A 24,085-nucleotide genomic window follows, 5' to 3' on the forward strand; every position below is an offset into this window, starting at 1 on the left:
GGGATGCTACTTGTGTCACAGTTCCAAAATTCTATTCAGTAATTTAAACCCTTAAAGTCATGTTAAATTAAGTAACAGATAATTATAAAATGTCTTGAGTCACTTGTAAGCTAAAATAATGAAATATTCACGACTAAAAGTTAGGTCTATATGCCATGACATATTACTTGTATATGGTATAGGAAACCTAAATATCTTTAGTTCTGTTAATAAACAATAATTTGAAGATCTATATTTCTTAAAAATTATAAAATTATTTTTATCTAAAAATACTGATATAAGACAGTTGAAAATCACTTTTAGGGTTTTCACTGAAAATTGGGGTTACTAAGACTTAATTACTAGATATGAGAGAAACAATTCTGCATACAGAGTGTATAAAAAAGCAAGATATGCTTCTTTTTTTATTACTCTTTTTAGACCGATTCCTGTTCTGTTGCCTAAGCTGGCATGCAGTGGCATGATCTCAGCTCACTGCAACATCTTCCTCCCGGGTTCAAGTGATTCACTTGCCTCAGCCTCCCAAGTAGCTGGGATTACAGGTGCTCACCAACACGCCAGGCTAATTTTTGTATTTTTAGTAGAGATGGGGTTTCACCATGTTGGCCAGGCTGGTCTCGAACCCCTGACCCCAAGTGATGCGTCTGCCTTCGCCTCCTAAAGTTCTGGGATTACACGCTTGTGAAGATATACTTTTGATTAGAAAACTTATTGAGGCATAAAAATGTGTTTTAATATTTTTTGTTTGAAGTTACTTAAAGGTTTCAAATTGAAGAAGTAAAAAAATAGATAAAACTAGATAAATATGGAAAGTTGTGGAAAAATGCAAAGCATAGGTTCACAAAAATCTGAGATTGAAAGATGACACATTTGATAAATTTATTTATAAAATTTTATTAAATTAACTTCAGAGGCCAGGCGTGGTTGCTCACTCCTGTAAATAATAAAATGGTCTTGTCAATTGTGTCTATGACAATTTAAAATCATTTTCACTGTAAATTGCGTAATTCTGAGGCAGTTTCTGAAAACTTTACAAGTTTGCAAAATTATAGAGCATTGTATCTTTAAGGAGTTTCATGAAAGAATGGAACAGGTCATGAGAATCACTCTTCAATACAGATTTTTGAGAACTTTAGAATCATATCATTTGAACTGGGTAAGAATTCTCAGAAATTTAATGAAGAGATGGACTGGTTTATAAAACTGCTAACCCAAACAGCGTAAAAATCAATTGAATACCAAGAAAATACCACATCAGATTTTTATGCCAAATCAGCCAATATTTAAATTGTCTAGATAAAGTATTTGAATGAACTCCATAGTCCGAGTCAAATTATCTATGATAATCCCTGATTAGTCAGTGTTATGAACCTAAGTTGAAGAAACAGTCCAGTGTTAAACGTGGAGAACCAGGATATCTTCCATGTCCTTCTTGAGTTCTGAAAGCTTTTCTTATTAAATATTCTGCATTCTGATTCTTGGGTTTGAGGGTAAAGCAAGATGGCAGAAAGAAGGCTCCACTGATTGTGCCTCCTGCAAGGACACCAGATAAACAACTATAAATATCTACATAAAAAAAATATATTCATAAGAACCAAAAATCAGGTGAGTACTCAAAGTACTTGGTTTTAATTTTATATCACTGAAAGAGGCACCATTTCCTCACCCCCAGCAGCGATGGCATCGTGCAGAGTCAGCTCTGGGTTCTGCAGGAGGGAGAACACAGCAATTGTGAGGCATTGAACTCTGTGCTGTCCTGTTAGAGCAGAAAGGAAAACCAGACCAAACACAGTTAATGCCCATCCATGGAGGGATTATTTAAACTAGCCCTAGCCAGAGGGGAATGAGATTCCAGTGGTTGGAACTTGAGCATTTGGAAACCTGGTTACTGAGGGCTCCAGCACTCTGTGTATCTCAGAAAACTTGAAAGGCAGCCTAGGCCATCAGGACTGCAACTCTTAGGTGAGGCCTAGGGCTGAACTGGGCCCAGGAACAGTCAACTGGGGTGGGAGGGTATGCAACATACTGAGACAGCAGCTGGGGCAGCCAAACGAGTTCTAGAATTATCACTCCCCTAATACTAGGCTGCAGAGCTCATGGCTCCAAAATCGACCCCATCCTTCTGGTTGAGGAGAGGAGGAAAAAGAGCAGGGAGGACTTTGTCTTCCATCCTGGATACCAGCTCAGCCACAGCAAGATAGCACACTGGTCAGAGTCCTGAGGGCTCCTTTCCAGGCTCTGGCTCCTAGACATTCCTAGACACACCCTGGGCCAGAAGGAAACCCGCTGCCTTGAAGAAAAGAACCCAATGCTGGCAGGTTTATCACCTGCAAACTTACAAACTTTGGGCCCTGAATAACCAGCAGCCATACCCAGATACTACATCGAGAGCCTTGTGTGAGCCTCATAGACTTACTAGATTTAGGTGAGACTCAGCACATTACAAGCTGTGGTGGCTAAAGGGCAAAACTCCTTTTGCTTGGGAAAAGCAGAGGGAAAAGTAAAGGGGACTTTTTCTTGCCACTTAAGTACCAGAAAGGACAGAGGTGGGTAGAGCACCAAGAAAGCTTTTGGAATCCCTGATTCTAGGACTTGATTCTTGGTTGGCATGTACGAACCTGCCTAGGGGCAGTGGGGAGGCCATCAGCCTGAAAATGGCAAGACCCAGTCCAGGCAACATTCATCCCAAGCTGAAAAGAGGATTTGGGCCTTAAAGGATTCTTGTGGCCTGGGGTGCTGGTGGCTACTCTGCCTTTGGAAAAGGAAAGGAGGAATAGGAAGGACTGTGTTTTGTGGTTTGAATGCCAGTGTCAGCTGGAATGCAATAGAATGTCCGGTGGACTTCTGAAATTTTTGACTTTACTCCCAGACTTCTGAATGTCATTTCTGGACCCAGCCACAGACTGAGGAAAGTTGCTGCCCTGAAGGAAAGAACACAGATGTGGCTAGCTTTGCCACCTGCTAATTTTAGAGACCAAAGGCCTTGAGTGAACATAGGCAGTCATCAGAAGGTACATGTGGCAGGACTTGAGCAAGACCCAGTTCTATGCTAGCTTCAGGTCTGACCCAGGACAGTCCTAGTGGTGCTGGCCAGGGGTGCTTGTGTCATTCAACTCCCAACTTTAGGTGGCTTAGAATAAAAAGACTCCATATCTTTGAGGGAAAATAAGGTTAGAGAACAAGAGTCTCTGGCTAGTAATCCAGAAAATTCTCCTGGATCTTGTCCAAGACTGTCAAGATGGTACTTCTCTGAGTCTGCAAAAATCACAGCATTATTGGGTATACGGTGCCCCTAAATCAGATAGGGCTTAGATCACAACACCTACCTTTTCAAATATGTGGAAATCCTTCTCAAGAAAGATGGCCATGAATAAGCCCAGACAGTGAAGACTACAATAAATGCTCACCTTAAAAAAAAAAATCTTTTTTTAACCTCTTATATGGTGCTGCATGCCAAAGTTTTAATGTCCGGACACTGAAGAACATCTACAAGCATCAACACCATCCAGGAAAACATGACCTCATGAAGTGAACTAAATAAGGCACCAGGGACAAATCCTGGAGAAAAAGAGATATGTAATCTTTCAAACAGAGAATTTAAAATAGCTGTATTAAGAAAAAAACTCACAGAAATTTAAGATAACAAAGTAAAGAAATTCCAAGTTTTATCAGCTAAACTCAACAAAGAGATTGAAATCGTTACTACAAATTAAGCAAAAATTCAGGCGCTGGAAAATGCAATTGGCATGCTGAAGAATACATTCGAGCCATTTGATAGCAGAATGGATCAAGCAGAAGAAATAGTGAACTTGAAGACAGGCTATTTGAAAATATATAGTTAGAAGAGACAAAAGAAAAAGAATAAAAACAACAATTAATGCCTACAGGATCTGGAAAATAGCCTCACAAAGACAGGTTTAAGAGTTATTGGTTTTAAAGAAGAAGATGTAGAGAAAGAGACAGGGACAGAAAAATTTATTCAAAGGGATAATAACAGAAAAATTTCCAAACCTAGAGAAAGATATCCAAATACAACTACAAAAATGTTATAGAACATTAAACAGATTAAACTCAAAAAAGACTACTTCAAAACATTCAATAACCAATCTTCAAAAAGTCAAAGAAAAAGAAAAGTTCTACAAAAGAAAAAGAAACAAATAACATACAGGGGAGCTGCAACACATCTGGCAGCAGACTTTACAGTGGAATCCCTACCGGCAGGAGACAGAAGCAATAAATATTGAAAGCACTAAAGGAAAAGAACTTTTACCTTAGAATAGCATATACGGTGGAAATGTTCTTCAAATAAAAAGAAGAAATACTGACTTCCAGACAAACAAAAGCCAAAGGATTTCATCAATACCATGCCTGTCCTACAAGGAATGCTAAAGGGAGTACTTCAGTCAGGAAGAAAAGGATATTAATGAGCAATAAATAATCAACCCAAGGTAGAAAAAAAATCCTCATTGATAATAGTAACTATACAAAACAAAACAGAATATTATAACACTATAGTTGTGGTGTGTAAACTACTCATTCTAAGTAGGAAGACTAAATAATAAACCAAACAAAAGTAATAACTACAAGAACGTTTCAAGACACAGCACAAAAAAAAAATATCAATAGAAATAACAAAAAGTCAAAAAGTGAAGGAATGAGCACACCGGTCCTGAGCGGGCCTGATACGGTTGAAGCTCGGGAGCCGCGTGAAGGACTGGAGCGTGGGCAGAAGGGAGGCCGCTCGGAGAGCCCAACGCCTGGGCAAGGGAAGGAAGCCTCTGCCGCCCCCGAGCAAGAGCAGCGTGGCGCCTTGGCGTTCCTGCGGGAGGCTAGGCCTCCGGCGACGGCAGGAGGCTGTAGGAGGCCGGAGGAAGACACAGAGTGGTGGCCGGCAGTGCTCGGAAAAATAGAGAAGGAAAGCAGCCCTGCCACTGGTGAGCGGCTCGGGGATCCCAGATCCAAGCCCCGCAGCCCCAGGGTGGCAATGAAGCCTGGAGTTGAGAGGGGCGTGGCTGTGCCGGGCTCTTGTGGCATCCAGGCCCCACTGACAGCTCCTACAGCCATATCACCCTGTCCAGTCTCGTCTGACCTCGGAAGCTAAGTAGGGTGGGTCCTGGTTAGTACTTGGATGGGAGGCCGCCCAGGAATGTTGGGTGCTGTAGGCTTTTGGCTTCACCCTCCCTCCCTCTTTCCCCTTTTTGTCGCCGTGCTTCACAACCTTCCCCTAACTCTGCTCCCACTTTTCCCCTCGCCCGAGGCCCAAAGCAGCCCTGGACCTCCTCGTGGGGGTCCACTGCTGCAGCACTGCCAGGCTGCCAGGCAACAGCATCCCACATCTTCCGCCTTGCTTCAGCCCTACCAGGTGCCTAGCTCCAGTCGGGGCGGGGCACCGTATGATCCCTAAGGTGCCCTGTGTCTTCACGCTCCCCGGACGCCCATGTGCACCCATGTGTGTCTGTAGGTGTGGGGGTGGGTTTGCTCGTGGTGCTGGTGAGGTGTGTCTGGCTGTCCATCAGCCTCTCTCTCCCAGGATCAGTCTGCCAGCTCTAGTGGCAGTGCGGTGCAAAGGAGCTCCCCCCACTCAGCCGGCCATAGGCCATGTCCTTGTCGGGACAAGCAGTGCTGTTAGGGACATTGTTAAGAGAAAGGGCCCGTGGGGCTAGGCCAGCTGTTCACCCCTGAGCAGCCCTGGCAGCTCTAGGTGGGTGAGGCAAGAGGGGGCCTTGCAGGAGGGACGGCGAGGGAACCAAAACAATCCCTCCGCAGCAAGGACAGGAGGGTATCCCAGGACCGTGGACCCAGGGCCCTGACTCCTGGGAGCACAAACTCAGCAAGCCCGATGTGCTGGAAGCTTGGGAGCTCAGGAGCCTGGGGAAGCCCCGGAGCGTCGCAGGAATGGAGGCCGCCCACAGAGCCCTAAGTCTCAAAAGGGGATGGAAACCTCTGGCGTCCTCACTCAACAGCAGGGCGGCGCCGAGGTGGTCGAGTGCATGGCCTTGTCGGCGATGGCTGGAAGCTCTCGGAGGCCGCGGAAGGCGCAGCGTAGCAGCTCACAGTGTTCCAGCGTGGAGGGGGGAAGCAGCCCAGCAGTCTGCGAGTGGCTCAGGTGTGTCCGGATCCGAGCCCCACGGCCCTGGAGTGGTGGTGAAGCCTGGAGTCGGCCATCATGGCTGGGCGAGGCTCTTGTGTCAGCCAGGTATCACTGACGGTGTCTGCGGCCATACAGCTATGAAAACACCTGATTTTCTCTGGTCTGTGAAGCTAACCAGCGTGGGGCCGGGTTCCCTACTTGGAAGGGAGACCGCCTGAGAATACCAGGTGCTGTAGGATTTTGGCTTCCCACTCCCTCTTTCTCCCTTTTGTTGCCCTGCTTCCCAACCACCCCCTGACCCTGCTACCCCTTTTCTGCCTGCCTGCGTCCCCACCGCACCCCAGGACCTGCTCGTAGGGGTTCACCGCTGCAGCACCGCCAGGCAGCAGCATCCCATGTCTTCCGCCTTGCTGCAGCTCCACCAGGTACCCAGCTCTAGGCAGGACGGGGCAGGCCAGGACCACACCCCAAAGGCGCAGGCCCAGGTTCCCTGCTATCCTGGTTGTCTTCTCGCTCCAGGAACGCCTAGGTAATTCAATTCACTCATCTGGGGCCGCCGCAAACGTCCAAGTCTGGGGAAGGGGCGGGCAGGGGCAGAGGGTCCCACAGGCGCCAGTGAAGACCTCCTCCAGAACGCACGGGCTGCTTTTTCCAGAGAAAGACATTGCCTTTGTCAGCTACCAGGAAAACAACCTTGTGAACCCGGATTTCTATGGCCATCGACTTCGTGTAAACTCCCGTCCCGAGGACACGAAAGAGACCCAGGCCTCAGGCGAGGTTTCCCTGGCTTGCACCCAGGGTGCGTGTCTAGCCCACGGGGCTACCCCAAGGCGTCAAGAAGGCATCAAGGGATGGGAACAGGACGCCTGACTTTAAAGGGGACGTTGAGGAAGTCCGTAGAAAAACTTCCCAGGGAGGACACAGAGTGTGTGTCTCTCCCTCAGAGGGCACCCCATGGCGACAAGAATTCCCCCAGGGAAAAGCAACAGGATACCCCACTTGAAAGACAGGCACCCTGGGTGCAAGCCAGGGACTCCAGGACCACCCCGAGCCTGGCACAGAGACTGCTGGGAAGGCACTGTTCTACATGGGATTTTTTTTCCCCGGACTGCCTCAACGTCTCCTTTCAAGCCTGGCATCCTGTTCTTTTCCACAGGGGGACATCTTACCGCTTTGGGGTGCCCGTCGTGGGCGCGAAACGCACGCCGGGTGCAAGCCAGAGACTCCACAAACACACTGAGCCCTGCACAGGAGCTGCTGGGAAGGCACTGTCATCCGTGGGAGGGCCCGGCCTGCCACTTTTTTCCCGTGCTGCCTCAACATCACCTTTCAAGCCTGGCGTCCTGCTCCCTTCCCCCGGAGGTATTCATGCCGCTTTGGGGTGCCCCCCCAGTGGGCGAGACACGCACCCTGGGTGCAAGCCAGGTACTCCAGGACCACCCCGGGCCAGCGAATGGGCTTCCAGGAAGGCACTGTTGTCCTTGGGAGAACCCCAGTGTCGCCGTTTTTTACGGAGTATCAACGTCACCCATCAAGTCTGAAGTGCTGTCCCCTTCCCCCGGGGGCGTATTTGAAGCTTTGGGGTGCCTCCCGTGGGCGAGACACGCATCCTGGGTGCAAGACAGGGACTCCACGACCACCCCGGGCCCAACGCAGGGGCTGCCTGCAAGGCACTGTCATCCGTGGGAAGACCCCAGCCTGCGGCGTTTTTCCCCAGACTGCCTCAACTATCCCTTTCAACTCAGGCGTCCCATACATTCCCCCAGTGGCCTTGCCGCTTTATGTTGCCCCCTGTGGGCGAGACACGCACCTTTCGTGCAAGCCAAAGACTCCATGTTGTTCCCAGACCCATCACAGAGGCTGCCGGGAAGACAGTGTTATCCATGGCAGGACCCCAGCATCCCCTCTTTATTCATGGGGCTGCCTCAACGTCCCCCTTCAATCCTGACATGCTGTCCCCTTCCCCTGGGAACCTACTTGCTGCTTTGGGGTGCCACCGTACTCAACAACCCCTCCGTGTCCAGCAAAGGGGCTGCCGGCAAGGCACTGTCATTCGTGGGAAGCTTTTCCCCGGACTGCCTCAACTATCCCTTTCAAGCCGGGCATCCTGTTCCTTTCCCCCGGGTCCTTCTTGCCGCTTTGGGGTGCCCCCTGTGAGTGCAACACGCACCCTGGGTGGAAGCCAGGAACTCCACGACAACCCCAAGTCTGGTGCAGCGGCCGGGGGGAAGGCACTGTCGTCCGCCTGACAATCCAGGCCGGCTGCTTTTTTCCTCGTGCTGCCTCAACGTCCCCTTTCAGGCCTGGCGTTCTCTTCCCATCCCCCGGAGGCCTTCTTGGCGCTTTACCATGCCCCCTGGGGTGAAACACCTACCCTGGGTGCAAGCAAGCAACTCCACAACCCCATTGGGCAGGGCACAGAGGCTGCCAGGAAGGCACTGTCATTGTTCGAAGGACCTGAGCAAGCCGCCTTATACCCGGTGCTGCCTCAATGTCCCCTTTTAAGCCTAACGCCCTGTTTCCTTCCCCTGGGGGACGTATTGCCACTTTGGGGTGCCCCAGTGGGGGAGTCACGCATCCTGGGTGCAAGCCAGGGACTGCACGACCCGCCCTGGCACGGCACAAGGGCTGCCGGGAAGGCACTGTCATTGGTGGGAGGACACTAGCCTCCCTGCTTTTTTCCCCGTGCTGCCTCAACGTCCTGTTTCAAGCCTGGCGTCCTGTTCCCTACCTCCGGAGGCCTTCATGCCGCTTTGGGGTGTCCCCCTTGGGTGAGAAATGCACCCTGGATGCCAGCCAGGGATCTGCGGTCCGTCGGTCCCGGCGCAGAGGCTGCCGGGAAAGCACCGTCGTCCGTGGGAGGATCCCGGCCCACCGCTTTTTCCCTGTGCTGCCTGAACACCTTCAGGACCTGGAGCAAGGTATGTGGGGAAGGCATTGTTGTCCGTGGGAAGTTTTTCCTTGTAATGCCTCGACATCCACTTTCAAGCCTGGCGTTCTGTTCCCTTCCCCCAGGGGTCTTCTTGTCACTTTGAGGTGCCCCCTGTGGGCGTGATACGCACCCTGGGTGCAAGACAGGGACTGCTCGACCACCCCCAGCCCAACACAGGGGCTGCCGGGAAGGCACCGTCATTCGTTGCAAGACCCCGGCCTGCCCTTTTTTTTTCATGCTACCCCAACGTCCCCTATTAAGACTGGCGTCCTGTTCCCTTCCCCTGGAGGCCTTCTTGCCACTTTGGGGTGTCCCCCATGAGCGTGACACGTCCCCTGGGTGCAAGTCAGAGACTCCACGACTTCCTAAAGCCTGACCCAGGGTCACCTGCGCAGGCAGTGTTTTCCATGGGAAGTTTTTTCCCAGATTGCCTCACCATCGCCTTTAAAGGCTGGCCTCCTATTCCCTTCCCCCGGGGGTCTTCTTGCCGCTTTCTGGTGCCCCTTGTGGGGGTGACACGCACCCTGGGTGTAAGCCAGGGACTCCACGACCCCCATGCCTTCTGTCCTTATTTACGGTAAAAGTAGGGAACTCTACTTATGCACATCAACGGAATCATTATTATACGCAGACGCCTTGGACTGGAGTAATTTGTACCCCATTGGCTCACCTTTTGTATTACTACAGAAGGCTTTCTCACTGAGTTTTGTCACACTCCTTCCCTGTCAGTTGCCCCTCGTTTTGCCTGAAGATTCGCTCATGGATGCCTGGGGAAGAAAGTGGTCTGCCTTATGACCAAAACCCTGTGCCAAATTTTGAGTGTTTTCTATCAGCGCCATTGCCTGGCATGCATGCACTTACCCCAAAGTCCCGCCGTTTATCCACCTTTCTCTCAAGGGTAAAAGGCTTCCCCGACGCCCACACACCATGATGGTACACAGAATCTTACTACAATTGCTCCCGCGTCTAGCGCGCACTTGGAAGAGTGGAACACTGGAGGTGCGCTCGGCAGAGGAGGCAGCATCTCTTATCGAGTGGGAGGGGCCTGCAACACTCATCCGCCTCACCCCACCCAACGACTTCTTCAGGATGCACTTGCAAACACCGTGGTGGCGGTTGTAGGAGAGGGCACTGGGGGTTGGCAAAACCCGCCATCGTTTTGTCTCGGGCAATCTGGAACACTTCTGGATCACCACAACGGCCTAGGTGCTGATCCCAGAAAGGGCAGCATGATGTTTTTTAGGGACAATCCCCCACGGCCCCAGAGAGGTGCCGTGTCCACCCCCAAGGCAACAACCACAGGAAGCCAGAACAAAGGTCCCTGCTGTGTCAGAGGACCCCACCAACCTTCTGGAAGCCAGGAGGCAGAAGGTGTGAGGACAGCGAAGTCATGGCAAATTCCCTGCCCCAAGTCTCCTAACACACTATCCGCGAGCGGGGAGGAGAGACTAGGGAACCCACGAGCAGAACAAGAAGAACTGTTCCATTCACCATGTATCTCCCTCCTTTGCTTCTAGTGCCTTAGTCCCGGCCCGGGAGAGCGTGAAGTCACCACATCGATCGTGAAAAGCCCCACAGCAGAGCGGTGGTTGAGCTCGGGTCAGTGTCGAGGCAACTGATGAGCATAACAGCCCAGCGAGCCTCACTCCGGGATAGGGACAACAGACAATTTAAGGAGGAAAATGCCTGACTTGCACAGCACAGAGCTAACAGGGTAGGATTGTTCTTACCACCCTGTGCCTGCAGCAGGGAGCACAAGGGTCAGGGGAGCCCAAGCTGCCTTCCCCGCCAGGGTCAAAGGCCCAGAGACCAGGGGCGCCACCAACAGTTATTACACTAGGATGCGTGAGAGCAGGCAGACAGGTCCCAGCAATCAGCTCAAGCTGGAGTAGGGCCCGTTAGCCGGGTTACCTGTATACCAGAGCTTCACAAGCATGTAGAGGCCCAAACTAATCGCCAGACAACGTGTCAGTAACAACCTGGTGACCCAAAATGCCAACTCGGAGTGGAAGACATACCTTACCTGGGGGGGAGGTCCAGTTACCGACCACACCACCAGCCCAGAAACGTGCGACCTGGACATCTGTCCCAAAAAACGCCACCATGGCAGCCAGACACGGAACACCCAGGGTCCTCTGGTCGACCCCAACACACACACACACACACACACACACACACACACACACACACACACACGAGCAGCAGAGGGCCAGGGACACCCTCCCAGCCACCCTTGCAATGCAGCGGCTGGCCCGTTTTTCCAGAGCCAGTCTCGGAGTCATTTTCGGCCTGCCCCTGCCATGACCGGATCACATGAGGCACCAAAGCCCGGCCAGGTACCACATGCGTGCTCGGGGACTGCTCTCCGACTCTGCATGGGGACTTGGAAAAAAAGATCAGGGCAGAGGGACTAGGGTCGGGCCCGGTAATCGCTCCTCAGTATTCAAAGGACAGCGCAGGACGGTCCCTGACGCCCCCCGGGGACGTGGAAAATAATTCGGCAGGTGCCTCAGACGGCCAGGACCTGCACTGGCCTGCCACCTGGACCAGAAGTGCGTCTCCAGCCAACGGCGCAATGCCCAATACGTCCGCGTGGATCTCCGGCGAAGCCTCAGGAGTTGCGGCATGCTGTTTGACCAGCCAGAGCAGCCCCACACTGGCCTTGGACACAGAAGCACGGTGTCAGCCTCCCCTGACAAAGCCCTGCACGCCCGAGCTCTGACTCACAAATGACACACCAGAGCTCCAGATGGCACGACAGCCCATGACTAGGAAACCCAAACCATGAGTTAAGTCTTTTCGAGACCAAAAACGTAGCCCCTCCTCCCAAAGTTCACAGAAACCATTCCCCAAACGTGTCTCTGCATGGACTGCGACAGAGTCAAAAACAACCCGTGGTGCGTGGGAGTTTGAAGATGCATATCAGAATGAGAAAGAAGAAACAGGACTTGGTTACGGGTCGGCTAGGACACAGGAAGATAAAGAATGAGGAGAGTCTTTTAGAATCCAGACAAAGACAGACAGAGGAAGGGAGGGAGAGAGGGAGAAAGGGAATGGAGAACAGAGACAGACGGAGGAAAGGAAGGAGGGAGGGAAGGGTGCAGTGAGGGAAGAACGGAAGAAGGAAATGAGAAACAGAGAGAGACAGAATTTTAAAATTCTAGAGAAAGAAATATAAAGAAAGAGAGAGGCCGGGCACGGTGGCTCACGCCTGTAATCCCAGCACTTTGGGAGGCCGAGGCAGGCGGATCATGAGGTCAGATCGAGACCATCCTGGCTAAAACGGTGAAATCCCGTCTCTACTAAAAATACAAAAAATTGGCCTGGTGCGGTGGTAGGCGCCTGTAGTCCCATCTACTCAGGAGGCTGAGGCAGGAGAACGGCGTGAACCTGGGAGGCGAAGTTTGCAGTGAGCCGAGATGGTTCCACCGCACTCCAGCCTGGGCGATAGAGAGAGACTCCATCTCAAAAAAAAAAAAAAAAAAAGAGAGAGAGAGAGAGACATAGAAAGGGAGAAAGGGAAGAATAATGAAAGAGATAAAGAATGAAGAAATAAATGAAGGAAAGCTGGGAGGAAAAAACAGAGAGGAAAGAAAAAAGCAAGAAGAAAAAAGAAAAAGAATAAAAGACAGTGAAAGAAGAAAAAAAAAGAAAGAGAAAAGAAAAGAGAAAGGAAAGGAAAGAAAGAGAGAGAGAAAGAGAAGTAAAAGATAAAAGAGGAGAAAATAAGAAAGAGGCCAGGGCACGGTGACTCCTGTCTATAATCCCAACGCTTTGTGAGGTTAGGTGGGAGAATCGCCTGAGCCCAGGAGTTTGAGACCAGCCCTGGCAACATAGCGAGACCCTGTCTCTACTTAAAGGAAAAAAAAAAGGTAGTTGAGGGGAAGTTAGCCGGGCACAAGGACATGTGTCTGTAGTCACAACTCCTCGAAAGGCTGAGATAAGACCATCTCTTGGATCTAAAGGTCGAGGCTGTGGTGAGCCTTTGTCAGGCCAATGCACAGCAGCCTGGATAACAGAGCAAGACTCAGTCTGAAAAACTTGAATGAATAAAGATTGCAAGTCCTGCAAGAAAAAGATATAAAGGAAATTAAAAAGGAGGTCGCGTTCTGAAAAGAATTTTTTTTTTTTTTTTGAGATGAAATCTCACTCTGTCGCCCAGGCTGGAGTGCAGTGGCATGATCTTGGTTTACTGCAAGCTCTGCCTCCCCAGTTCATGCCGTTGTTCTGCCTCAGCCTCCGCAGTAGCTGGGACTACAGGTGCCTGCCACTACGCCCGGCTTTTTGTATTTTTAATGGAGACCATGTTTCACCGTGTTAGCCAGGATGGTCTTGGACTCCTTACCTCGTGATCCGCACCCCTGGGGCTCCCAAAGTGCTGGGATTACAGGCATGAGCCACCACACCCAGCCCCGAAAGGAAAAATATTTTTAAAAGAAACAATGGGTGGGGGCGGTGGTTCTTGGCTGTAATCTCAGCAATGTGAGAGGCTCAGGTGGGCAGATCACCAGGTTAGGTGTTCGAGACCAGCCTGGTCAATATGGTGAAACCCCGTCTCTACTAAAAATACAAAAATCAGCCGGGCATGGTGGCGCGCGTCTGTAGTCCCAGCTACGGGGGGGTGGGGCAGGTGGGGTAAGGAAGAACAATCGCTTGAACTCGGGAGGTGGAGGTTGCCCTGGGTTGAGATGGCGCCACTGCACTCCAGCCTGGGTGACAGAATGAGACTCCATCTCAAAAAAAATCAGAAAAGAACGACAAAGAAAAAAGAAGGAGGAAGAGAGAAATATGGAAAGAGAGAAAGAGAAAACAAGGAAAAAGGAAAGAAAGAAAAAGAGAAAGAAAAGAAAGAAAGAAAGAAAGGAAGAAAGAGAAAGAAAAAGAAAGACAGAAAGGGAGAGAGAGAGAGAACTGGAGACATAAATAGGAAGACAGAAATGAAAGGAGAAAGAAAGATGAAAAAAAAAAAACTCTAAAAAAGTAGTAAGGCCCAGGGCGGGGCTATGATGCAGTTTCTACTTTACCAATATGCAGATGCAGGCTGGAGAAAGAAAAATATTAAACGTAATGGTAAAAAGTGACTGTGGCGGCTTAGCCAGGCAGTTGAGTTTCCCTAAGGAGGAAGGGAAAGAGGAAGAGGAAAGCTGCCAGCGTCCAAAGAGAGAAACCGTGGTGAAAGGGTGGGGACAAAACACATGCGCAGGCGCATGAGCTTTCGTCCTCCTTGAGGCCTCGGTTTTCAGAGTAACAACAGGAGCTAGGTGATGCTCACAGTCTGCCATTAAGAGTGTCAGCCCACAATGAATTGGCATCACCAGGAGGGTGGAAAGGAGGGGAAGGATAGAAGCCCCCACAGTACAGTGGGTCACCTCACCCTCGCAGGCAGTCCCCACAACTAATCAACCAGGGCCCCTTGGGCGACACAGCCTAAGTCTCAACCCATCTGATCATCTGGAACTTCCGTTCAGAGACCGACTGGAAATTCTCTCAGTCAAGCTCCAAACCTAAAAGAATCACTGGCACACCCACGAGGACTAAGATAACTTTTAAAAGAATCGTTTGTGTGTTTGGGGTGGATCCGTATATTTCTGCACAACAAAATTTATTTTGAATGTTACAAGGTTTTTACTTCTACATGTACAGTCCGGTGATAGACAGACCAGGGGACTCCTCAGCTCAGAGTCCATAAGACCAGAAGCTGACATCCTCAGTTCTTTTTTAGAATGAATTTAAACAAGCCAGCCAAACACTCTGCCATGAAACTCCTGGAAAGAAAAGCGATTAAAAAAAAAGCAAACAACAACAACAATGCTGTCAGGATAAGTGGCTCACACCTTTAATCCCTGCACTTTAGGAGCCTGAGGGTGGATGGATTCCTTGATTCCAGGCAATCGAGACCAGCCTTGGCAACACGGTGAAATCTTGTCTCTACAAAAATAGAAAAATTAGCTGGCTTGATAATCTGGACTAAATAAATAAATAAATAGATTGAAATATAAAATTTAAAAAAAATCTTACATGCTGTATTCTGTTATTTTTGCATCCTACCCTGAGAAGGACATAATGTAGGTGTTATCTGTGTGTCTGTTTGTGACAGGGTCTCCCTTGGTCTGTAGCCTAGGATGGAGTGCAGTGACACCATTACGGCTCACTGCAGCCTCAACCACACCAGGGTTAGGTGATTCTCCCCCTTTAGCCTACTAAGTAGCTGAGACCACAAGCATGAACCTCAGGTTTTGGATGTGTTGTCCAAGGGGTCTTGAGCTCCCAGGCTCAAGTGATCCTACTGCCTCGGCCTCCCAAAGTGTTGGGGTTGCTGGCGTGAGCCACCACACCTGGCCTGACTTAATACATCTGGTCTCACTCCCTCCTGATCACACACCCTTGAAGAACTCGCATCAAGAGATAGTCAGCAAGAGACTTTCGGCATTCTCTCCCCAAACTAGTCAGGTGGATGGCAGGTGAGTGTCCCAGGCTCCTGTGGTTTTAGGTGGCCATGCGTAGAGGATAGATTTCAAGTGTTTCTGGAGAGGTGCGAGCCACAGTCATTTGGGGGGCATCCAAGCTCAGGATGGGGTTTCTGACAGCGCCTTAAGAGCCAGGAAGGACCAGGATCTGCCAAGGCCCTTTGTCACAAGGTCCAGGGTGGGGACAATAGAACCCAAGGTAGAGGGAGCCATCAATCCACACTGAGCCCCAGGCCTAGACCCCACTGTGCAGACTAAATCAGAAGGGACAGTCCTCCTACATGCCACATCCCTCCACTGAACTTGGGAGCAGACCTGTTTTCCAAACATGAGGTAACTCCTAGTTTGAAATGAATCACAAGGGGCCAGGCTTTCTTGAGTCAGCGGAATAAAGAAGTCATTATGTGGCACAGAATGAGGTGTGCCTCGAATCTAGAATCTCCAGTTAAAACCAATGATGGGTGGCCAGGCATGGTGGCTCACAACTGTCATACCAGCACTTTGGGAGGCCGAGGCTGGAGGATCACGAAGTCAGGAGTGCGAGATCAGCCTGGCCAATACGGTGAAACCCTGTCTCTACTAAAAAAACAGAGGTTAGCTGTATAGGGTGGCATATGCCTGTAATTCCTGCTACTCAGGAGGCTGAGGCAGGAGAATCGCTGGAAGTAGGGAGGCATAGATTGCAGCCAGCCAAGAACATGCTATTTACCTAGGGGGATAAAAGAACAACAGGCTTCCTGCCAGAATGGAGGTTTCCTAGGCAGTGAGAGAGAGAGGGAGGAGCCTCCAGAAGGGAAGGAGAGAAAGCAGTTGCCCCAGGCTCTGTAAAGTTGGTCAGGCCTATCTCAATGCCACCTTTCAATAACAGTGGCCACTTTCTGTAACAGTGGCCTTTCAACAACAGTGGCCACTAGGTGATGCCCTATTTATTTAAAAAAAAAAAAATTTCTTTTGAAAAATTGCAATTTAGGCCGGGCATGGTGACTCATGCCTGTTATCCCAGCACTTTGGGAGGCAGAGGCAGGCAGATAGATCCCTGAAGGTCAGGAGTTCCAGACCAGCCTGGGCAACATGGTGAAACCCTGTCTCTACTAAAAAACACAAAACTTAGGTGAGTAGGGTGGCATACACCTGTAATCCCAGCTACTCAGGAGGCTGAGGCAGGAGAATCACTGGAACCAGGGAGGCAGAGATTGCAGCCAGCTGATACCAAGCCACAGCCTGGGCTACAGAACGAGACTCTATTTAAAATAAATTAATAAACAAATAAGTGAATGAATGTACGTAAAAAGAAAAATGCAAGGAAGTGGCAGAGCACGGGAAGGCTCCACTCATTCCTAAAGACCAGAGCAGAAAAACAGGACCATTAAGTTGAGACACAAGCCATTTTGAATCTCTCATCACCATGCTCAACTGGTACCGAAGAAGGGCAGGTTTCTGTGCCGCCTGTCTGTCTTCACTGCTCTTGTCAAGTGTGATTGCAGGGTCACGACTACACAGAGATCTCTCAATCCACTGAATGCATCCGTATTTTTATGAGCCCTGTTGGGAGAACAAACAGGATATTTAGCAAATTATTCATCATGTGTTCTTTGGTCTCCCATGTCTCTTGTGGAACTAGTCAAATTCATGGTCTGTTTCTTAATTTCCAGCCCTCGACCATCCACAGAGTATGAAAATAAAAGAAGAGTGAATGCATTTTATGCAACAAGGAGGAAAAACAACCAAGTGCAAGTCTCAGACGCTGGTGATACACAGGGGGACACAGAATGAGGAGACTCTTCCAGAATCCAAAGACAGAGAGACAGACGGAGGGATGAGAGGAAACGAATTGAGAAAAGAGAGAGAGCAACAAAGATCAAGAAAAATAAATGTAAAGAAAAAGGGACAGAGATGTAAAGGGAAGAAAGATAAAGAAAACAGAAAGACAGAGAAACAGAAAAAGAGAATAAGAAATGATAGAAAGAAGGGAGGAAGAAAAAGAGAGACAGAAGAAAGAAAAAGAAAGAATTAAAGAGGAAGAAAAAAAGAAAAATAAAGGAAATAAAAAAGAGGGAAGTGCATCATGGCTCACACCTATAATCCCAACACTTTGGGAGGTTGAGGTGGAAGAATTGCTTGAGCCCAGCAGTTTAACACCAGCCCTGGCAATAGAGTGAGACCATGTCTCTACTTTAAAAAAAAAAAAATTAAAATGTTAGCTGGGCATGATGGCAGGTGCCTGTAGTTTCAGCTCCTTTGGAGCTGAGTTGGGAGCATCCCTTGGGCTCAGAGGCGGAGGCTGCGGTGAGCCTTGGTCAGGCAAACGCACTGCATCTTGTTGCCCAGGCTGGTCTCAAACTCCCAAACTCTAGCCAACTGCCTGCCTCAGCCTCTGTAATTGCACCTGCCATATTCAACGGCCCTGGGGCTATCAATGACAGATTTTAGTAGACATAGTTGTTGTGCCATATTGCTCAGATTGGTCTCGAATTTGAACCCAGGAATTTGAGGCTATGGTGAGCCAAGGTCGTGCCACTGCACTGCAGTCTTCGTGATAGAGCAAGACTCCATCTCTAAATAACTAAATAATAAAAACAATAACAATAATAACAAACAGTAATACAAAGAAATAATAACAACAGCAATAATAATAAACTAGTGAGAGAGTGAAAAATATAAACATATAAAAGGAATTTAGATCACAATTAACTGTAGTAATTTCAAGAAGTTATTTCTTTAACCTGTCTCTCTTACTTTCTGAAACAAGGTCTTTCTCTGTCACTCAGGCTGGAGGGCAAGGGCGTGATCATGGCTCACTGCAGCTTTGACATCCCAGAATCAGGCTATTCCTGCAGTCTCAGCCACTTGGAAGACCGAGATGCAAGATCACCTAAGGGAGTCCAGGAAGGTCGAGGCTGTAATGAGCCGAGACTGCATTCTCACACTCCAACTTTTCTCAAAAAAAAAAAAAAATAATAATAAAAGTAAAACAACAGCAACTTCAGTGTGTAGAAAGAGGGGTAAGAAAAGTAAAAGGAAAAAGAAAAACAAAATGAAGAGCAACTGAAAATATTGTGGAAACAACGTAGTGAAAGAGCGTAGTGAAAGACGTAGTGAAAGAGCGACATCTAGTAGATGCAGGTGGTAGTGCTGCTGAACAGTTACCCGTTCTACCTTAGAAATCCCAAGTTCATGGTCAAGTCCAACGCTCCCCGCCAACATCTTATGGACCCAGGGCTCGCGGAGGGACCCAGTCGGAACCTTATCACACCAAGCCGGCCTACCTTTGATGCCATCTAACTGCGCTGACCTGCCCGCAGTTCCCCCACTGTCCGCTGGTTGATCCAGAGAGCGGAGAGAGGAGGAAAGCACAAAGGCAGTGACTGGCTCATAACCCATCCGCGCGCGCCTGGGGTAGAGAGAGAGGCCATGACCCCAAGGGCCACCACCGGGCATGCGTGAACCCTACTCCGACAGGAACCGCAGGGGCACACCCTCTGACAGCCACTCCTCAGTCATTCTCACCAGGCTCAATGAATCCTATCTCAGGCCCTGGAGGAGTTCCCAGCGGGGTGCGGGGAGGAAGTGGAATCGGAGCGGTGTAAGGACGAGTAGGGGCGCCACCCCTACCTCAGCAACCCCTGGCACGGCACCTTCGAAAGCCTGAGGGTGGGGACCGGCACCTCCCGAATGCACAGCGGGCGCCAATGGGCTCTCGCGAGAGACAACCACTGCGTGCTCCGGGGCTCCGGGGTGGGTGCGCGGACATGAGCGGGCCAGGGAACGAGGTTCTCGGAAACAGGAGAAAGGAAGGAAGGTATATGTCAAGGGTTGAGTTACGCAGGACACGCCACATCACCAGGTCCCCCGCACACAGGTGCAGAGAAGCTTGTGTGGAGGTCTGACTTTCAATAGATAGCAGCAAGGGAGCTGCTCTGCTCCATGGAAAACCCTGACCCAGAAGCAAGACGTCTACGAATAGTTTAGCATCAGGTTCCCCACAAACACGTTATGTGATGGGTCAGGGGGTGACCGTCTTTCCAGCAGCAGCCCGTTTCCCAGGTTGAGGGGCTCTCTGCACAGGATCCTGGTTCCCGGAGCACGGCAGGACATGCCCAGCGCGGGGACGAGCGGCCGCCCAGAGGGGACTGTAGAAGACCGCCTACCCGAGGCCAACAAAGGTCTCGCGGCGCTGCCATATCGTTCCTCCTGGACGGGATTCTGACTTAGTCTTTCAGTGTTAATCCTGCATATGGTAGCTTTACCCCATTGGCTCCTCAGCCAAGGACATACACCAAATGTCTGAACCTGTGGTTTCTTTCCTACTCAGAAGGATTACCATGGGAGCAACACATGGGCCACAACACATGGAGAACACACACAGTAAAACTAACCTGTCTTACGTGGGTCTAACCATAATGCTTTCCGGCGCATGCGCACCGCTCTCCGATGAATCCATTCCAGTTTTCCTCGCCCTTCGCAAAGAAAAGAGAACTCTCCAGTGGCGGTGGCTCATGCCTGCAATCCCAGCAATTTGGGAGGCTGAGGAGGGCCAATCATCTGAGATCAGGAGTTCAAGATCAGCTTGGCCAACATAGTGAAACCCTGTCTCTATAAAAATACGAAAATTAGCCGGGCATGATGGCAGGTGCCTGTAATCCCAGCTACCCAGGAGGCTGAAGTGGGAGAATCACTTGAACCCGGGAGGAGGATGCGTCCCACTTGAACCCGGCAGGCATGCCACCACGCTGGGCTAATTTTTGTATTTTTAGTAGAAACGGGGTTTCACTATGTTGGCCAGGCTGGTTTCGAACTCCTGACCTCAAGTGATCTGCCTGCCTTAGCCTCCCAAAGTGTTGGGATTACAGGCATGAGTCACCACACCCAGCCTATGTGCATAGAGCTCCTTGAGAGAAAAGCTTCTATTATTGCCATTGTAACAGTAAAAAAGGTAGAGCTTTTTTTTTTCTTTTGAGTAATAGTTTCACTCTTGTTGCCCAGAATGCAGTGCAATGGCCCGATCTCAGCTCACTGAAACCTCTGCCTCCCAGGTTCAAGCTATTCTCCTGCCTCGGCCTCTCAAGTAGCTGAGATTACAGGCATGTGCCACCATGTCTGGCCAATTTTGTATTTTTAGTAGAGACAGGGTTTCACCATGTTGGTCAGGCTATTCTGGAACTCCTGACCTCAGGTGATCCACCTGCCTTGGCCTCCCAAAATGCTGGGATCACAAGTGTGAGACACTCTGTTAGCTTTTCTTTCTTTTTTTTTGAAATACTGTCTCCTTCTATTACCCAGGCTGGGACACAGTGACATAATCCTAGCTCACTTGCAGCATCAAACTGGAGCTCAAGCAATCCTCCAGTCTCAGCCTCCCAAGAGCTAGGATTACAGGTGCACACCACCATGCCCAGGTAATTTTTTTTTCTTTTTCTACACAAAAATGTCTCAACATGGATTTTGTTTTCTTTTTTGGCAAAAATGATGTCTCACTATGTTGCCCAGGGTGGTCTCAAACTCTCCACCTCAAATCATCGTTCCACCTTGGCCTCCCTAAGTGCAAGGATTACAGGCATGAGCCACTGCATCCAGCCCCAATAATTTTTATTTTATTTATTTATTTTTTTTGAGACAGAGTCTTGCTCTGTCAACCAGGCTGGTGTGCAGTGGTGTACTCTCAGCTCCCTGCCTCCCAGGTTCAAACAGTCCTTCTGCCTCAGCCTCCTAACTAGAATTACACACACATGCCACCACACCTGGCTAATTTTTGTATTTTTGGTAGAGACGGGGTTTCACCATGTTGGCCAGGCTGGTCTCAAACTCCTGACCTCAAGTTATTCACCTGCCGTGCCCTCTCAAAGTGCTGGGATTACAGGTGTGAGCCACCACATGCGGCTCCCAAGAACTCTCTAAATGCACCTAGTGTCACAAGAACAGATAGCTAAATTGTATCTGAAAAAGTGGCTCAAGTGGGGAAAATTTTGGCAGATTTGGGGAAACTTAGGGCAAACTTTAAACATGAGGCCTTTTGTCAGATCACCTACATCCCTTGGATTCGATGTAGATTTGTCACAGATATGTCATGTGACAAATTACATGGCTTCTACCACTTCATTTGATCAGCCTCCCATTGACTGTCAGCTAAGTCCTGCAGAATTGCTTCTCAGATTGTATCTTTCCACAACACAAAGCTATTTCATCGTCTCTAACTTCCCCCTTTTGTGGCTGTTAATTTATACTTACATGTTTTTCAACTCCTTATTTTGGTTTTCTTTTTATGAAAGCTTTAACCTGTGCTATTTTGAGGGAAATACTGATGCTTATTTAACTTTAAGAGTGTTTTTCACCCTGGCTACAGAGGCTTGGTGAATAATTTTTCAGATGACAGGAAAACCCATCATCATGAGAATGTTGCAACTTTTATTTTGCAGTAACTGTTAAAATTGTAGCCATGGTGCTCAGTAAAAGGGGACCTTCCCCCTGTAGGTGTGCGGGGAAGAGTGAAGTCCTGTCCTCCATTTTGTTAGTAACCTGCTTATGGATGGGTCATTATCACCCAGAAAGGAAAGAGATACCATGGTATGCAGTTACACAGAGCTGGAGCAAGAGCAACAAAAAGAAATTCCCTCATGTCTTCAATGCAGAGCTGGCATTTAGACCTTTACCTCAGGCAGGGCCCACAAATCTCTGGCAGCTGTGACATCTGTTTTGTTTCTGCCTTCTTCCTGTTGGCAATTTTGGGTTTTGGGTTTTTTTTTTTTTTTTTTTTGAGACGGAGTCTCACTTCGTTGCCCCGGCTGCAGTGCAGTGGCACGATCTGGGCTCACTTCAAGCTCTGCCTCCCAGGTTCAAGTCATTCTCCTACCTCAGCCTCCTGAGTAGCTGGGACTATGGGTGCTCACCACCATGCCCAGCTTTTTTTTTTTTTTGTATTTTTACTAGAGATGGGGTTTCACCATGTTAGCCAGGATGGTCTCGGTCTTCTGACCTGGTGATCCATCTGCCTCAGACTCCCAAAGTGTTGGGATTACAGGAGATGACAGGTGTGAGCCACCGCACCCGTGCCTGATCTTTTTTTTTTTTTTTTTTTTTTTTCAGACTTTCACTTTGTCACCGGGCTGGAGTGCAGTGGTGCAATCTCGGCTCACTTCAGCCCCTGCCTCCGGGGTCCAAGTGATCCTCCTGTTTCAGCCTCCCAATTAGCTGGAACTACAGGTGCACACCACCACGGACAGCTGATTTTTGTGTTTTTAGTAGAGATGGGGTTTCACCATGCTGCCCAGGCTAATCTCGACCTCGTGATCTCAAGTGATCTGCCCACCTCAGCCTTTCAAAGTGCTGTGATTACAAGTGTCAGTCACCTTGCCTGGTCTGCCGACAATATTAGGGGCATGTAAAATATCGGCAGCCCTTTTAGCCAGTAAAACACTGAAGACTGTAGTATGTGGCTTCTCCATTCTCCCTCTTTCTCTGCTTTCCTAAATATTAAAGGGCTCTCCTTTTCCCAAGCCCAGTGGCAAAGCCTCAGGAAGGGTGGAGGTATCAGAAGCAACCAAAGGGATCCCATCAAGTAACTCCAAGTCACTCTCTTTTACCCCATTGGAAGTTCCTGCCATCCTGTTTGCCCTGGGTGCTTCCTAATGCAGGCAGATAATATCCTTGGTGTGCTGTTAGGCTGGAGACCCCCTCATCTTTGCTCTTCTGCTTGAGAAAAAAAAAATGACTGGTTATGGTGGCTCACAACTGTAACCTCAACACTTTGGGAGGCCGAGGCAAGTGGATCACTTAAGGTCAGGAGATCGAGAGCAGTCTGGCCAACATGGTGAAACCGCATCTCTACTAAAAATACAAAGATTAGCCAGGCGTGGTGGCAGATGCCTGTAATCCCAACAACTCAAGAGGCTGAGGCAGAAGAATTGCTCGAACCTGGGAGGCAGAGGTTGCCATGAGCCAAGATTACACCACTGCACTCCAGCCTAGGCAACAGAGCAAGACTCTGCCTAAAAATATATAAAAATATAATACAACATACAAATGTATTATATTTATATATATATAAAGTTTTAAATAAATGAATAGAATTCATCACTTAACTTCTAAAGCTACTTCTCTGGATGAAATTCTGGGCACTTAAGAGTCAGCAGTGGTATACTGAGTGTATGGCTCTTGCTCACAGGTGCTTCTGTTCTGTCCCATGGCAGGCGGCACAAACAGAAGGCTTCTGCAAAGCTGAGAGCTCCTTTTACCCCATGGATCAGGAGCAAAGTTTGCAGCTACACTGTCAGGCTGTGCTCGGATGTCAGCAGTTAGTTTAGCTTTGCATTTTCAGAAAAACTGTTCTTAGCTACTTAAAAAAAAAAAAAAGAAAAGAGAAAAGAGAATGAAAGAAAACTTAAAATGTTCTTCATTGATCATTCAGGAGCATAATGTTTAATTTCCACGTATTTGTACAATTTCAAAAGTTCACTTTGTTGTTGATTTCTAGTTTTATTCCATTGTGGTCAGGAAAGACACTCGATATAACTTCAGTAATTTTAAATTTGTTGAGACTTCTTTTCTGGCCTAACGTATAGTATAGTAGAATAGACCAGAATAGGGAGAATATTTCTTGTG

Source organism: Symphalangus syndactylus, chromosome Y (genome assembly GCF_028878055.3).
Source record: "Symphalangus syndactylus isolate Jambi chromosome Y, NHGRI_mSymSyn1-v2.1_pri, whole genome shotgun sequence".
NCBI classification, from domain to species: Eukaryota; Metazoa; Chordata; class Mammalia; order Primates; family Hylobatidae; genus Symphalangus; species Symphalangus syndactylus.